The sequence below is a fragment of the Kogia breviceps genome, chromosome 13 (genome assembly GCF_026419965.1).
Source record: "Kogia breviceps isolate mKogBre1 chromosome 13, mKogBre1 haplotype 1, whole genome shotgun sequence".
Classification (NCBI taxonomy): Eukaryota; Metazoa; Chordata; class Mammalia; order Artiodactyla; family Physeteridae; genus Kogia; species Kogia breviceps.
The window spans coordinates 58,535,298-58,549,752 of NC_081322.1; the positions used below are offsets into that span (position 1 = coordinate 58,535,298).

Sequence of the window (14,455 nt, forward strand, 5' to 3'; positions counted from 1 at the left end):
GGAAGGTTAGAAAACAAACTGATTGATATATGCAAATATGTATATCATAAGTCAGAAAAGGAAATAGGCTTAGCTCCTACCTGCCTCATTTTCACAAGTAAATAAGAGGCCACAGTCAGTGTTTGTAATTTCCTTTTCTCACTACCCATTCCATTTGCCCTCAGTTAGCACCTTAGCTGGTTATGGTTCTTTACCTGATTGGGTGATGCAAAACTTCATTTTTGAATGGCTGGAGTTATTTCTGGCCCTTCTGTTTTGGCTTGCTCCACTACTTTATTAACCTATTTTTCATGGGACATATGTGTACTAAGAGGCAACCCAGAGAATCCCTTGAATCCTCTCTGCCTTAATTATGTAGCAGTAACTATATTTCTCCTTGATAATCATGATCAATCACTCCAGTTAGTACAGCAAACCCTTCTTTGCCTATTGGCTTAGTGGCATGAAGAGTTCAAGGTTTAAACTTCAAGTTCGGTGGAATCATGTTTAGGTCTACTAGTGGAAACATTTATTCTTCAGGAATTAAGTCCCCTAAACCTGTAAAGCCAAAAGGTGGGGAATGGGAACAAAAGCTTTTGTGATTGGGTGCTAAGAATAACAGGGAGAGGAAACACTCCCATTCCCAATTCTTGGTTCCTTAATCAATATCTTCTGGCTATGAGACAAATATAATATTGGTTGCTGGTTCCAAACATACACAAAATATTGTAGGATAGCACCTAGCTGAACAAGGTATTATTACTGGTCTTTAATAGGGTATTCCACTTTTTCTATCAAGCAAGGAAATTCGAAGTGATGTGACAAATAACAAAACTGATAAATTCCAAGGGTGTGAACATTTTCCTCATTTTTTTCTTTGCTGGTAAATGCGTTCTTTGGCCAGAAGCAAAATTTTGTGGCTATCACAATAGAAAATCAGGAATTTCATTAGCTTATGGGTAGTGGTGCTTACAAAACAGTGCAGACAGGGAAGGCATATGTATATCTATCGTGTTTATTCTCATGACATGTTGCTTCCTCCTCTATAATGGGGTGATCATCCTGGCTAGCTAATCCCCTTGGGTACGGTGCCACAAAAGGGGATTAGCATCAGGCTCAGCTGATGGCATATCAGATATTTAGCAATAATAACAGTCAGAATTGTTCTTGTCAAAGGGAAGACCATGTTTTTTAACCCATTCATAGCCTCTATCACTGATGCCTTGAGTACTTTGTTCACGAGCCCATTCATTGGTTAAGCTGGAGTGGCTGGGGAAAGAGGGTGGCTAATATGCACAGAAAGTGTTATTTTCTCCACTTTATTACTGAGGAAGTTCTTTGCAGTTGATGCCTGTTTGTGAGCACTTACTTGGGCACAAATAATTTCAAACTCTTACTCATTCCCAGAAGTTTATCACTTCTTACTCAAATCTTCTTGTTATCAATCCTTTATTTTTTTTCTTTCAAAATTCCGAGCAATGGGAAAAATGTTATCCATTTTCCATGGTGTAGGTCTGCCATCTCTTTTAAGAAGAAGTAAACAATTGAAGGCATTAATTTATATACACAAAAGCATTCATTTCTGGATAATTTGATGAATTTTGGCAAATATGTACACTGTAACCTCCACAAAACCACAAATATAGAACATTTCCTTCATCCAAAAAGTACCCTTGTGCCTCTTTGCAGTCAAAACCTCTACTTACCTCCCTTCCAAACAAACACTGACTTGTTATAGATTAGTTTTGCCTATTCTAGAATTTCATATAAAGGAAATCAAGCAGTATAGAGTCTGCTTCATTTAACTGTCTAATATATATATTTTAATTGAAATACAGTTGACATAAAATATTACATTAGTTTCAGGTGTAAAACATAGTGATTTGACATTTATATACATCACTGTGTAATTTTTCTGAGATCCATTAATGTTGCAGCATGTTTCAATAGTTCATTCTGTTTCACAATATTTATTGTGTGAATATACCACAATTTGTTTACCCATCACCAATTTGTTTACCCATCATCTGAATCAAGATGGATGTTCATGGGATTTTAAATCTGGGCTCTAAAATTTAAATTGAAAATTAGGGGAGCCACTTGAATGGGTTAGATGCAACGTTAGGATGCTATAGGATGGGCATCTTTGTTCACTGTATCTCTGTAACCTTCAGAGAGAGATGAATAGGTGAAGTTAGTACTCAGCAAGAAGCAGAGGGGAGGAGAAAGTTTCCAGGTTTTTGATGTGTTCCACTTTTCTAGTTCCAGCGTTTCTCAAAAGCCAGCCTACATTCCTGTCCTTAGGTATTAATGAAATGTACCTATTACCTTATAATAAATTCTTTCTTTCTCTTGCTTAATCTAGCTAAATTAGTTTATAATGCTTATAAGGCAGGAGTTAATAAAGTATTCAACTTATTTTAGTAAAATTTTGGTATAAACCATCAGATATGTTATCCAACATCTACCCTAAACTGTATATCATCTCCTGGGAAGCAGACGAAGTCAGTTTGCAGAAGAAAGATGCTAAGGTCAAGCCAGAGGCTGATAATGCAGATTTATATCAGATTCTATAATTTCTAAGAAGAAGGTTAGACTTGAGCCAGGTTTAAAAAAATTCTGTGTGGGAAGTTTAAGTACCAGGTACTCTAGAGCTGGAGATGGGACTGAAGCAGGTTGGAAGGGTGATAGGAAAAGGCTGGAAGTAACATTTAGGAAAATGAGGTAATCCATGCAGAATTAATCTAGGGTGAATCTCAAGGATAAGGAGTTTAGTTATTCATTTAATTTTTTCATTGGGCAGCTATAGAAGCATAAGGCACTGAACATATAGCAGAAACCAAGGCAGACACTGCCCTTTCCTTAAGGAATGCATATTCTTGTGGGGAGGGAAGAGGGAGATATTAAATGATTAGTTACACATTTATTTACTTCATTGTTAACTGTAATGAGTACTATTCAGGAGAACCATTAAGAGAAGGAACTTGACCAAGTCTGAATAACGTGGAATGATTCTTTGAGGAACTGAAATAATGTGTTTTTGCATATATTTTCTAAGCCAGATGTTAAAGTTTCAGACTTGTTCCAATCTGTGGAATAAAAAAAAAAAATCAGTTTATAATTACTTGTAATAAAAAAGTGGAGAAATGTAAAAGTGTATGGGTTTAAATTTCCGAGTTCTTTTTTTATGCCTTTGACATTAATTTTCTTCTTGAAATAAGTGTTAGTCTTAAGTCTTAAAATGCAGAGAATAATACACATTGTCTAGTTTTGTCAGTGGGATGCAGTGAATGCAAAGAATTATCCTGCCTAAGAAATCTACCATTCTAAGTAGAAAGGCTTTAACTATCAAGTAAACTTAGTTGGTTATATATATTTCCTTACACTGTTTCAGTAAGACTTGTTTTCTTTCTGCTATCCAACTCATATTGCTCAGACTTTTTTCCAGACCTTCACTCACTGGGAGGAGAAAGAATGTAGGAGAACTTACAGATTTTAAGTATGAATTATGTGCCAGATTGTATAGGAGGTGCTTGGGCATTTTTGGATGCTTCCTTGTCCTTAAAAACTTATTCTTTTCCTCATCAGTCTAACCATATCTAATTCTCTAACAGAACAGACCTTTTTCACCAAGGTTTAGACACATTTGGAGTTTGTGCATAGGCTTCAGGGGGTCAGTGAAAACTTAGAATTGTATTTCAGAGTCAAGATTGGACAAGAGAAGTGAGTCCATAATATTTACCAGCTTTAAGAGAAAACAATGAGTCAAAATTGTAGGTAGCTGCTCAAAAATCCTGCCTTGTCCCGGAAGACTCTCGTCCACATTTATCTCACTCTGGAAGTAGTTCTGAAAGATGTAGTGTACTTAAATATAAACTGGTTCACATGCTACTTACTGGCTTGCGAAATGAATGGCTTCTCTTAGAGATCAGATAGAAAATTCCAAGAGGCATAGTTTTTTTAATGACTTTTGTATCTCCCCTTCATTTCTTGCACAAGGGTTTAATCTTAAAGGTTAATTAAAAATTTTGTTCACAAGTAACCTATATTATTGCTTCTTAAAATTGTAAAAAATTGGGGCTTCCCTGGTGGCGCAGTGGTTGAGAGTCCGCCTGCCGATGCAGGGGACACGGGTTTGTGCCCCAGTCCGGGAAGATCCCACATGACGCGGAGCGGCTGGGCCTGTGAGCCATGGCCGCGGAGCCTGCGCGTCCGGAGCCTGTGCTCCGCAACGGGAGGGGCCACCGCGGTGAGAGGGCCGCTTACCACAAAAAAAAAAAAAAATAAAAAAAAAAAATAAAAATATATATATATATATATATATATATATATAATTGAATTTTCTAGTGAAAATTCATCTACCATCATGTATTTCTACATTTCTATAGTTTACAATTGATTTGATTATTGTTCACAGAATTTTTTTATTTGTAAAAATAATAATAAAATATGTTTAATGAACAATACATATACAGTTTGCTGACTTTGTTGTTATCTAATATCACTGGGTTCTTTTGAAAAGGGATCTTGTAAGTATCAATCTTTTCCTATTATGTCTAACTTTAAAAAATGTTATGGTTAGTAAATTAAATAATATTATTTAACTACTCAGTATGTGGTAAACAGGAGAATGGCCCCACCCCAATGATATCTACCTGCTAATCTTCAAGTCTGTGAATAAATTAAGTTGGCATAATTTCATGGCAAGGGGGTGTTAGAATTAAGGCTACTAACCAACTGACTTTAGAATACGGAAATTATCCTGTATTTTCAGGGTGGGTACAAAGTAACCACAAAGGCCCTTAAATGTGGAAGAGGAAAGCAAAAGGATTAGAGTCAGAGTGATTTGATGTGAGAAACTAGCCAGAATCTTACTGGCTATGAAAAGGAAAGAGGGCTATGGGCCAAGGAATGTAGGCAGCCTCTAGAAGCTGGCAAAGGCAAGAAAACAGACTCTCCACTAGAGCCTCAGGTGTAATGCAGTCCTGCTGACACCTTAATTTTAGGCTACTGAGACCCATTTTGAACTTCTGACCTCCAGAACTCTGAGACAATAAATCAGCTTGGCTTTAAGTCACTAAATTTGTGGTAGTTTGTTACAGTGATAACAGGAAACTTAATATGACTGTCAGGTAGAAATAATAACATTAGATTACATTATTGTCCACATACTGTGCACAAATAGTTGGTTAAATACTCTATATTCTTTTTGTTGTTGTTGTTCTCACACAACTTTATGCATTAGACTTTTACAGCAGGAAGGCAGTTTTGAATCAAACTCTGTCTGACTCCAAAGCCTATAGTCTTAACCACTGTGCTCTGCGACCTCCTCTGTTATAAATCAGTGAATGAATAATTGAGATATGTAACACCAAGGTGGGTACATATGAAGCGTAAATGAAGTGCTCAGGAAATGCTTATGAATAATTCATATTATAATTTAAAATTACCTTTTCTATTAGAACCCAATTCTTAATTTTCTAAAGGGCAGCATTTTGGTCAATAGAAATATTCAGGAGGCTGGAGTTATTCTACCTCCCTGGATAGAGGTGTCAGTGGCTGGAGCAACTTAGAACTTGGCTTTTTCTATCTTAGCTATTCATTACATCTGTCTTTTGGAGCTACTCAAGCCTTTGAGATTTCATTTCTTAGAATTCTGAGAATAAGAGGATACATGAACCTCCTAGCACACCCTCGTGAACCATCTTAATCTGGGTGTTTCCCTCAAGGTGTTCCAAACAGACATTTTTTATAGGATGAGAGAGTGAAAGCATACTGAACCTAAGACCAAGTTATAGATTCCCTAAAGGTAAGCATCATATAAAACAATTGATCCATTTTTCTTCAACTTTCCAAACTTGTTTTTATCCATTTGCTTGAAATGTTTTCCCTCTTGCTCTATGAGTACATTAAGTATAGTGCCTGATTCTCCCTATGATATTTGCTTTCCATTAACTGCCTATTGATTTTTGGTCATGTGTACACAGTACTGCACCAACATAAACCGCAAACACCAGACTTAAAGAAGTTGTGAACTATAACTTTTATCTTGGTGACAGAGCACTACAACATGAATACATGAATATTATCCGTGGCTTCTTAAAAACTGTGACAAATAGGGTCAAGTGTAACCAAGTGATAGTATATATGAATTATAATGGGAAGAAATTTGGCATTTGGGGATGAAAGATGTTCAAGTAGAAAGGAAGGATTAGAATGGATAAAGATGAGTTTTTGAAAATATAGCATTACAGAAGGTGAAGCAAAGTATAAATCATTATGAAAAGAAAGGTACTAAGAGGTGAGAGAAGTGGGGAGGAGTGGTAAGGAAAAAACACAGCAAGTTGAGATGACACCTAAAAGGGGATGCAGTTTTTGAGACAAGTGAAATTTTAAGTTATTTTAACTTAATGTGATTAGTAATACCTCTCACATTTAAAAAGCATTCAAATTTTTTATTGTTTTGCTTTAGAATCTCAAACAAAGTAGCAATACTTTGAAACTATAGAGACTTGGATATAGATTGGACAAAATAATTTCTTTATTAGTCTCCGTTATGTCATCTGTAAAATGGAGATGATAAATATTAGCTCACAGTTATTGAATGGCTTTTCTACTAGTAAAGAAACTAGTAAAGTGCCTGTGTAGATTTTATATTTTTTAAAGTAATATAAGTAACTCAATATCCATACTTATATTGAAGCTGATTGAAATGAAAAAGTAAATGTAACAGAAAAAACTAGCCACAAATAAAATGGATTGAAATAATCAAGTAAGAAGCACATATGCTTTAATTTCTTTCAATTATTTTAAAGATTTTGATTGAAGTTCCCAATGCTGATTAAATGTCTATCTCCATTAATAGATGTTAATAGGACAGAAGAAACAAACAAGCTAAGGAGATTGATGGCAAAGGCAGGATTTTTTAAAGCTGATATGTTGTGGAAATGATCTCAAATTAAAAGAATGTAGTGAGATTCCTTTATATTATAATCTGAGCTAAAACTGAAATTGAGGTGTTTTTTTTTTTTCGCCGCCTGTATCAAACCAGTAACAAGTAATTCCCTTGAATTTTGAGATTGGATTCCACTTTCAGACAGTACTTTTAGAAACAGAGCTAAGTTAAATTTCTTGTAAGAAAACTTTTGGCACATTTCCAAAAAACGTTTACATAAAAGACCTGCATTGCGTGAAAAACATTTAAACAACATTCAAACATTCATCTAGTTGAACACAATGTCTCCCCTAAAGCTTCTTTCTTATCAGAAGGGAATAAAAAAAGGCGTAGCTTTGGAGGAATGATAAACTGCCTGTTATGACTTAGCTTTATGCATTCTTTTGTATGTATCATTTGTACAAATAAGAATTTTCTATTTATCTTTTGCTAGTTAATTACTGGCAATACTGTTTTGTTATTTTTGTTTTTACCATATTTTATTTGAAGAGTTCAAGATTCTAAAGCAAGAAGCTTACTTACAGAATATTTTATATTGATTTTTGTTTTTTCTTTCCATCAAGAAGTTCTTACAAATATATCAAGTGCAGGGAATAACATTCTGATGTTTTTCTCCATTGGTCTGGTTGAGTTGGGCTGAGTGGGTTACTGGAATATAGTGACAAATGACTTTTTCTTGCAGAATGACTTCTTGGACCATTAAATAATTTGTAAAAAATTAATTAAATTTTCTGTAGCCCAACTACAAGCTTCAACCAAATTAAGCATTCCTTACACAAATTATTAAAAAAAAAAGAAAAAGAGTGCCTACTGAGTGCCTACTCTCCCATTCTCACCCTCTCCAGGAATACCCTCCTGGTTGGGTATCTAGGTAAATTCATTTAAATTGCTGTAGTGTTAAAGGTTCCTTCTGGACCATGGTTCAGTCTTGTAGGTTGCCATGTTTCACAGAGACTTGATCTCAGAGAAGGATGTTCTGGCTATTGACCCAGAGGGCAGCATTTCATCACAGTGTCATGCTTTCATCACCGTATCAGGTCTGTCCTGAAGCATTTCAGGCAAGGATGTCTGATTCATCACACATCAAGAACAGGTCACTGTCTAGCAGTGAACTCACATTGAAACACATTGAAACCACACAGGAAACACACATTTTCATGTGTTTCATGTGTATAAAATTAGATTCCTTAAGGCCACATCTGATCAGAGTACTCATTATTGAAGACTCTGAAAAGCATGGAATGGCTACCCCCTAACTGTTCTTTTCCTTTTATCTGATGCTGCGGACATCATTTGAAAAGCTGGCTGCACTTTCCAGCTAAGGATGTTCCTCCAGATACTCCACTTTCAACTCTCCACCTGAATTTCTTTTTCAACCTGTTTTCTCTCCTCTGGTTCTACTCTTTTGCCTCTTCTAATTCTTCCTTTTTGCTTAATCCCGTTATATTGATAGTTCAGTCAGATGTCTGATTTAACATTCTTTTCAACTTTTCCCTGAAGTGTTTCCTCTCAAATGACTTATTTTGTTTTAAAAAACTGCAGCTTAATCCTGTACCCATCTTGGGCTCCCTGGAGAGCATATCCTAGTGTGGGATGGGAAATTCAAGAACTCACTTGACTGGACAGGATAGTAAGTTATGTAATGTGATGTTTAATGGCATCTGACAAGGAGACCCTGATACATTCATCTGCACAATAGGGATATACCTACCAGAATGGGTCATGTCACATCTTTGGCCATGATTTTCTTTCTAAACAATACCTAGATGAGCACTACCAGTATTTGTCTCTGAGATACTTCTTTTTCTAGGATTACATTCCTAACTATCCTCATTTTATGATGGTGACCCAAGCAGATGAAGTAGGAAATTAAAATATTAGCTAATAGTAAAAAATGTTAAATAGTTTAAATCATTTGATAGCAATTGCTGGGCTGGGAATTTTTACCAGGTCCTTTTGAATGAAAGGAGGAAAAATCTCCCTTAATCTAGGTTTGTTTTCTAAGAAAAGGAAAATCAAAATCCAACAGCAATCTGAGAAAAAAATTAGTCAAGAATGAGGATAAAAATTATTTTATAATATTGATAAGTAAAAGTGGAAATCAGCAGAAATTTGGCAGAAAGATGAATATAAAAATTGTAACCTTCAAGAGGAAAAAGGAAGTCTAGATCTTCATGAAGCAGTCTTAAAGGGTTAGAAAACCATTTATGTTAGAAAACCACACTAAAGCCTGAAAGCTTAGAATGTTCAGATCCCTAAAGAAATAAGGATACCATCATACAGATTTTATGGGGGCATTTTATTTTCACAATACTTGATACTGAACGTTATTTTTTTTCTCAGAGAGAATCTACCATATAACAACTAGTAAAATAGCGAGAACAACAGGTAAAATTGGGTAATTGGGTAAAAGACTCCATCTTCTAGCAGTCCAGGATTTTACCCTGCAATTTGTCTTTAAGTTTTTTTTTTTTTTTTTTTTTTTGTGGTACGCAGGCCTCTCACCGCTGTGGCCTCTCCCATTGCGGAGCACAGGCTCTGGACGCGCAGGCTCAGCGGCCACGGCCCACGGGCCCAGCCGCTCCGCGGCATGAACCTGCGTCCCCTGCATCGGCAGGCGGACTCTCAACCACTGCGCCACCAGGGAAGCCCTGTCTTTAAGTTTTTTACTTAGCCTGTTCCTGAATGTCTCATATAACAATTGATTTGTAGATTATCCTATCATTGAGTGGTTTGACCGTCCCTGAATTTATAGCCTGGGAAGCCTTATATATAGACTATTTTCCTGACTCCAGGCCCAATAGCATTCAAACTAATCTAAAACATCTCTCTTGGTTATTAAAAATCTGTGAAGAAGAGGCCACAATCTTTCCTTTGTAAGCTCTGTGGAAAACATCTAATTGGCAGGCTATTTTTAGATACATTTTCAAAGATTTTGCTTTTTCCAAGTCTCTTCTTAATATAGTACTAGCACAGGATATCAACAGCTCATCTTATTATCATGTCATTCTAGTATCTTAACTAATAGACCCCTGGGAGGAATGAGTTTATTCTTTTGAAAGTATACATATACTTCCTTCCTTAATTTTATCTAAAGTGTACACTTGTATACAGATCATGTCTTGTCTTTTGTATTCTATGTAGCACTCCTTTGGCTTTAGACAAAGTTTAGAAGAAATAATGACGGAGGCTATTTTAAATGGTAGTAGAATTAAAGTTGGATGAAAGATACAGGCTGAGTGTGAAAGGGCTTAAGTAGGTAGTTTAATAAGAGGGAAAGATGGGACTTTGTCTTCAGAGGAGACTTCTTGGAGAGGCAGACTAGTGTCTTTGTCAGAGACGATGTGAACTAGGAACGTTAATTCAGACTGGCACAAGACACTGAACAAAGCTGTGATTACTTTATTTGTAAATTGACATACTGTGTTTTCTTCCACTGTCCTTAGGAAGTTGACATTTTATTTTAAAATACTCATCTGAATATACCTACTACTGAATATCTACTTTTGCTCACCTAGAACCCGTTACCTTTCTCTCTTACATTTTTTTTTTCACCCTGCTCCCAGTTTTAGGGTTTATATTTTGAAAGAGATGAGCACCTACCTAGACCCTTACATGGCTATGATCCAGGTCTAGACAATGACTTTATTCAATTCCTGTGCCTACAGAGCATGGTTTGCGGGGGAGGGTGGGAATCACACCTCGCAGAACAATCCTAGGGTTGAACTATTGAAAAGGAGGAGGTCTTTCCACTGTGGTTGCTGAAAGTAGAAAATGTAGCCTGGAGCTGCTAGCAGCTATTTTGTTACTCCCTGGGTAAGTTTGACTGAATGAAGCCCACGCAGAGAAAAGAGAGGAGAGACCAAGTCCTTATCAATATAGTTCGAGGCACTGGATCTAGAGCCTTTTGAATGTTCAGTTTCTTAAGCCTATAGATTACCCTACCCTCTTTGTTTCCCACAAGCCACCATGACTTGCCTTTTGCTGTTACTCATAACTGTAACAGTCCTAGGTAATAAAATATGTTTTACTTCCATACCCATAGAGGAGCTTGGGTGCATCTATATTTCAAATGCTGAGTATTCTATCCAGAATCCACTTCCTTTCTGTCTTGCTTTACCCTGAAAAGAGGGCAGTGAAGGCAGGCATGAGCGGACAGCCAACCAGGCATGCTGTACAAATAGCTGCCATGGGTCATCTCTCTTATGCTGATAGCATAATAATAAATACTTCCTTCCCTTGTTAGGGAACAAGGTGGACTTATCTTAAACTAGAATTTCTTCTGTAGTGAATAGCTGTGAAAAACTGGTATTTTAAAGAGAGATCACTTAACAATACACTTTAGTAGAGCCCAGGATGCTGCAAAGGGAAAGGAACAAAATGACACTTCTACTTTCTAGGCTGGAATCCTAGTGTAGAAATTGTTGCCTTATTGCCTTCTTCTTTCCATGTAGCAGGCTAGTGTTGCAGAGGATCATGGATGCTAAACACTGGTTCTTGCTAAACTTCAAAGAAGTGAATAAGAGAAAGAAACAGCCCCCAGTGAAAAGTTATGGTGATATCCAAAGTTGAGTTCTTTCCCTGGAGGGGAATTTTTTATGAGATACTGGGATATTATAGTACTATTCTGGTGGTTTAAAGAGAAATAAATAGATTCATAACTGTAGACATTAATTATATTAGATGATATACATCATTTTTAATACTAGGACAGAAAGTATCATATTTTCATTATTAATTTTCAAGTTGTTGCATCATTTTTTCTTCTCAGGACTTAGCAGGAAGGCCATTTCTGTACTGGCAAATAAAATGTGAAATTGAGAAGGCTCGAAGTCATTTGACAGTAGGGAAAGTGTTAGATTTTTAACTTGGTAGCAGATTTAATTTTATCATTTTTAGAAAATTTAAAAATATATATCATGTAAATTGCACAAATCATAAGTGAAAAGCTTGATGAATTCCCACAAAGTGAACATGCTGGTGTAACAAACATCCAAATCAAGAAACACAGTGTGACTGGCACCCCAAACTTCTCTGCTCAGTTACTGTGTACCTCCTTCCTCACCAAAGGTAACTTCCCTCCGATTTCTTACACACGCTGACTGTAGATTTGTTGTTGGCAGAGATTTGGAATGGCAGAATGGCCTACTGAAATGTGAGGGAAGTTCCATGGATGGACTTAAGCCTAAAACTGCATGGATATTTTTTACAACAGTACCTGTTTTTCCTCTAACCCACATGGGAACCCACCCATACTTACTCCACTGTCCCTCTAGAATATTTTTTATATTAAATTTTCAATCTTGCAGTGGGATGATTTAAGAGACTTTGTCATAAGAGTTATACAACAGTGTGTAAGGTTGCCATGGGGGAGTCTGGGTCAAATAAACACCTGCAGTAGCCATGGGAGAAAGGGCTAAGGTGGAGGCAGCCTTGTCCTTTTCTCTCTTGCCTTACTCCATAACTTCCATGGATTACTCTTTTAATCAGAGAACAAAGGAAAAGAAATATGTCTTAAAGAGTTTCATTTAAAGTCTCTTGCTTCATTCTTAAACCCTGCTTAATCTCTCCTGATTTTGACTTTAAGGAGTACAGATCTCTGTTGTCATTTTCTGTTTGCCTTCTGAGGCCCAGAAATTGGACACAAGTAAAGAGGGTAAGAGATAGTTCAGGAGCACTGGCCAGTGTGTGCTCTGTACAGATGGGTTAACTTGCTTTGGAAGAATAATGGTCATTCCAATGTACTGCTGGGTTCCAGAATGTGGTATTCTGTGTCCAGATGAACTAATCTCTTGGTCATTTGTCAAAGAGAATACTGAATGTTTAACAGAACCTACCACACATGCAGGTGTATCCTCTCCAAACTAATAGATGTTACTCATCATGCTGGGATATTGGACAGATTTGACTTTTAGAAGCATAGAGAAATGATTTGGCTTAAAACTAGAGATGCTGGATTATATAATTACTCATAGCATTAAGAAAATTTAGAATTTTAAAAATATGCCTTGAAGAATATTTTACTCTTTTCAATAAACAATAATCTATGAACACTGACAGTGAGAATCTATGAATTTTGCCATTTTCAGAGCAGTTATTTAAATTGGATTTAAAAGAGATATTACATTGCTTCTCTGTCTTTTGGCTAAGATCAAGTGTAGTATCTCTTATTATCAGTTTAATAAAAGGGATATTATACTACATAAAACCCTCAAAATATTTTTATGTAGTAATGCCATGGTTTATTATGTAGAGCTCATTTAAAGGAACCCATGCAACATATTAAATTAGCTTCTTATAATCGTATATATTTTAGGTATTTCTTCTTCCAATAATTAATTATTTAGAAATAATGAGAACTGTTGAGAGAGTGATTTTAAGAGTTTAACAAAGAAAGTCTCTACCCTTAGAAGCTTGCAGTCTTCTTGAAGACAGGGATTCTGAGTCTGTGTTTTGGCTTAGTGTCGTCATCCTTGCCTAAAATGGTGTGTGGAAAACAGCAATAATGGGAAGGAATACAGTGTATTTGAGGGAGGAGTAGACAGGTCAGTCCAGTTGAGTGCTATGTGTGTGTGTGTGTGTGTGTGTGTGTGTGTTTATGAACGAGGTGTAGGGCTTCCCTGGTGGCACAGTGGTTGAGAGTCCCTGCCGATGCAAGGGACATGGGTTTGTGCCCCGGTCCAGGAAGATCCCACATGCCACAGAGCGGCTGGGCCCGTGAGCCATGGCCGCTGAGCCTGCACGTCTGGAGCCTGTGCTCCGCAACAGGAGAGGCCACAACAGTGAGAGGCCCGTGTACCACAAAAATTAATAAATAATAAATAAATAAAATAAAATAAAATGAACCAGTGTAAAATAAAGTAGGAGTCATAAAATTGGATATATTGTAGATAGTCTTACATTGTAACAGATGCAATTGTACTCAATATAAATAGTGAATGAATGAATGAAAAAGAGTCTTGAATACCTAGTAGAGGATTTGAGTCTTCACCCTGTAGGTACCAAGGAAATATCATGAGTATAAATTGTTTCCCACTGTGACCAGAAATGCTAGAGTTCCTTTGATGGACAGAGCAAAGTTTCAGGTTCTTAGATGGATGAGAACTGAAACTTTTCAGCTTTAAAGACAGAATCCTACTCAACATTGTACATATTTAAATGTATGTGAAGTTGCCCACAGGCAATGGAAGGAGTTAGCCAAATAAATGATAAAGAAACTTCAAAACATCTTGTACTTGGATATAAATTTGGTGGTTCCATATCCTATGGACTATAACTAATCCATCTTTCCCAAGCCTAATAGCACTTTTTTTCCTGTAACATTAAAGACTTCAAATTATACCAACAAGTGTGACAGTATCAACTGTTGCTAGAGTGATAAAACCAAAATGCCATCTAAAATATATATATGTAAATATATACACCAAAATAATATATATAGCTATATATAAGTGCTATGCACACACACTTATTAACTAGATTTTTTAAAATTCCATGAGATGAAATTGTGAAAACTTAAAA

The 14,455-nt window shown here is 36.3% G+C and overlaps 1 pseudogene; it reads left to right on the forward strand.

The window, feature by feature from the left end:
* Positions 1–13,059: 13,059 nt before the first annotated feature.
* On the forward strand, positions 13,060–13,173 carry LOC131740269 (U2 spliceosomal RNA; annotated as a pseudogene).
* The last annotated feature ends 1,282 nt before the right edge of the window (positions 13,174–14,455 follow it).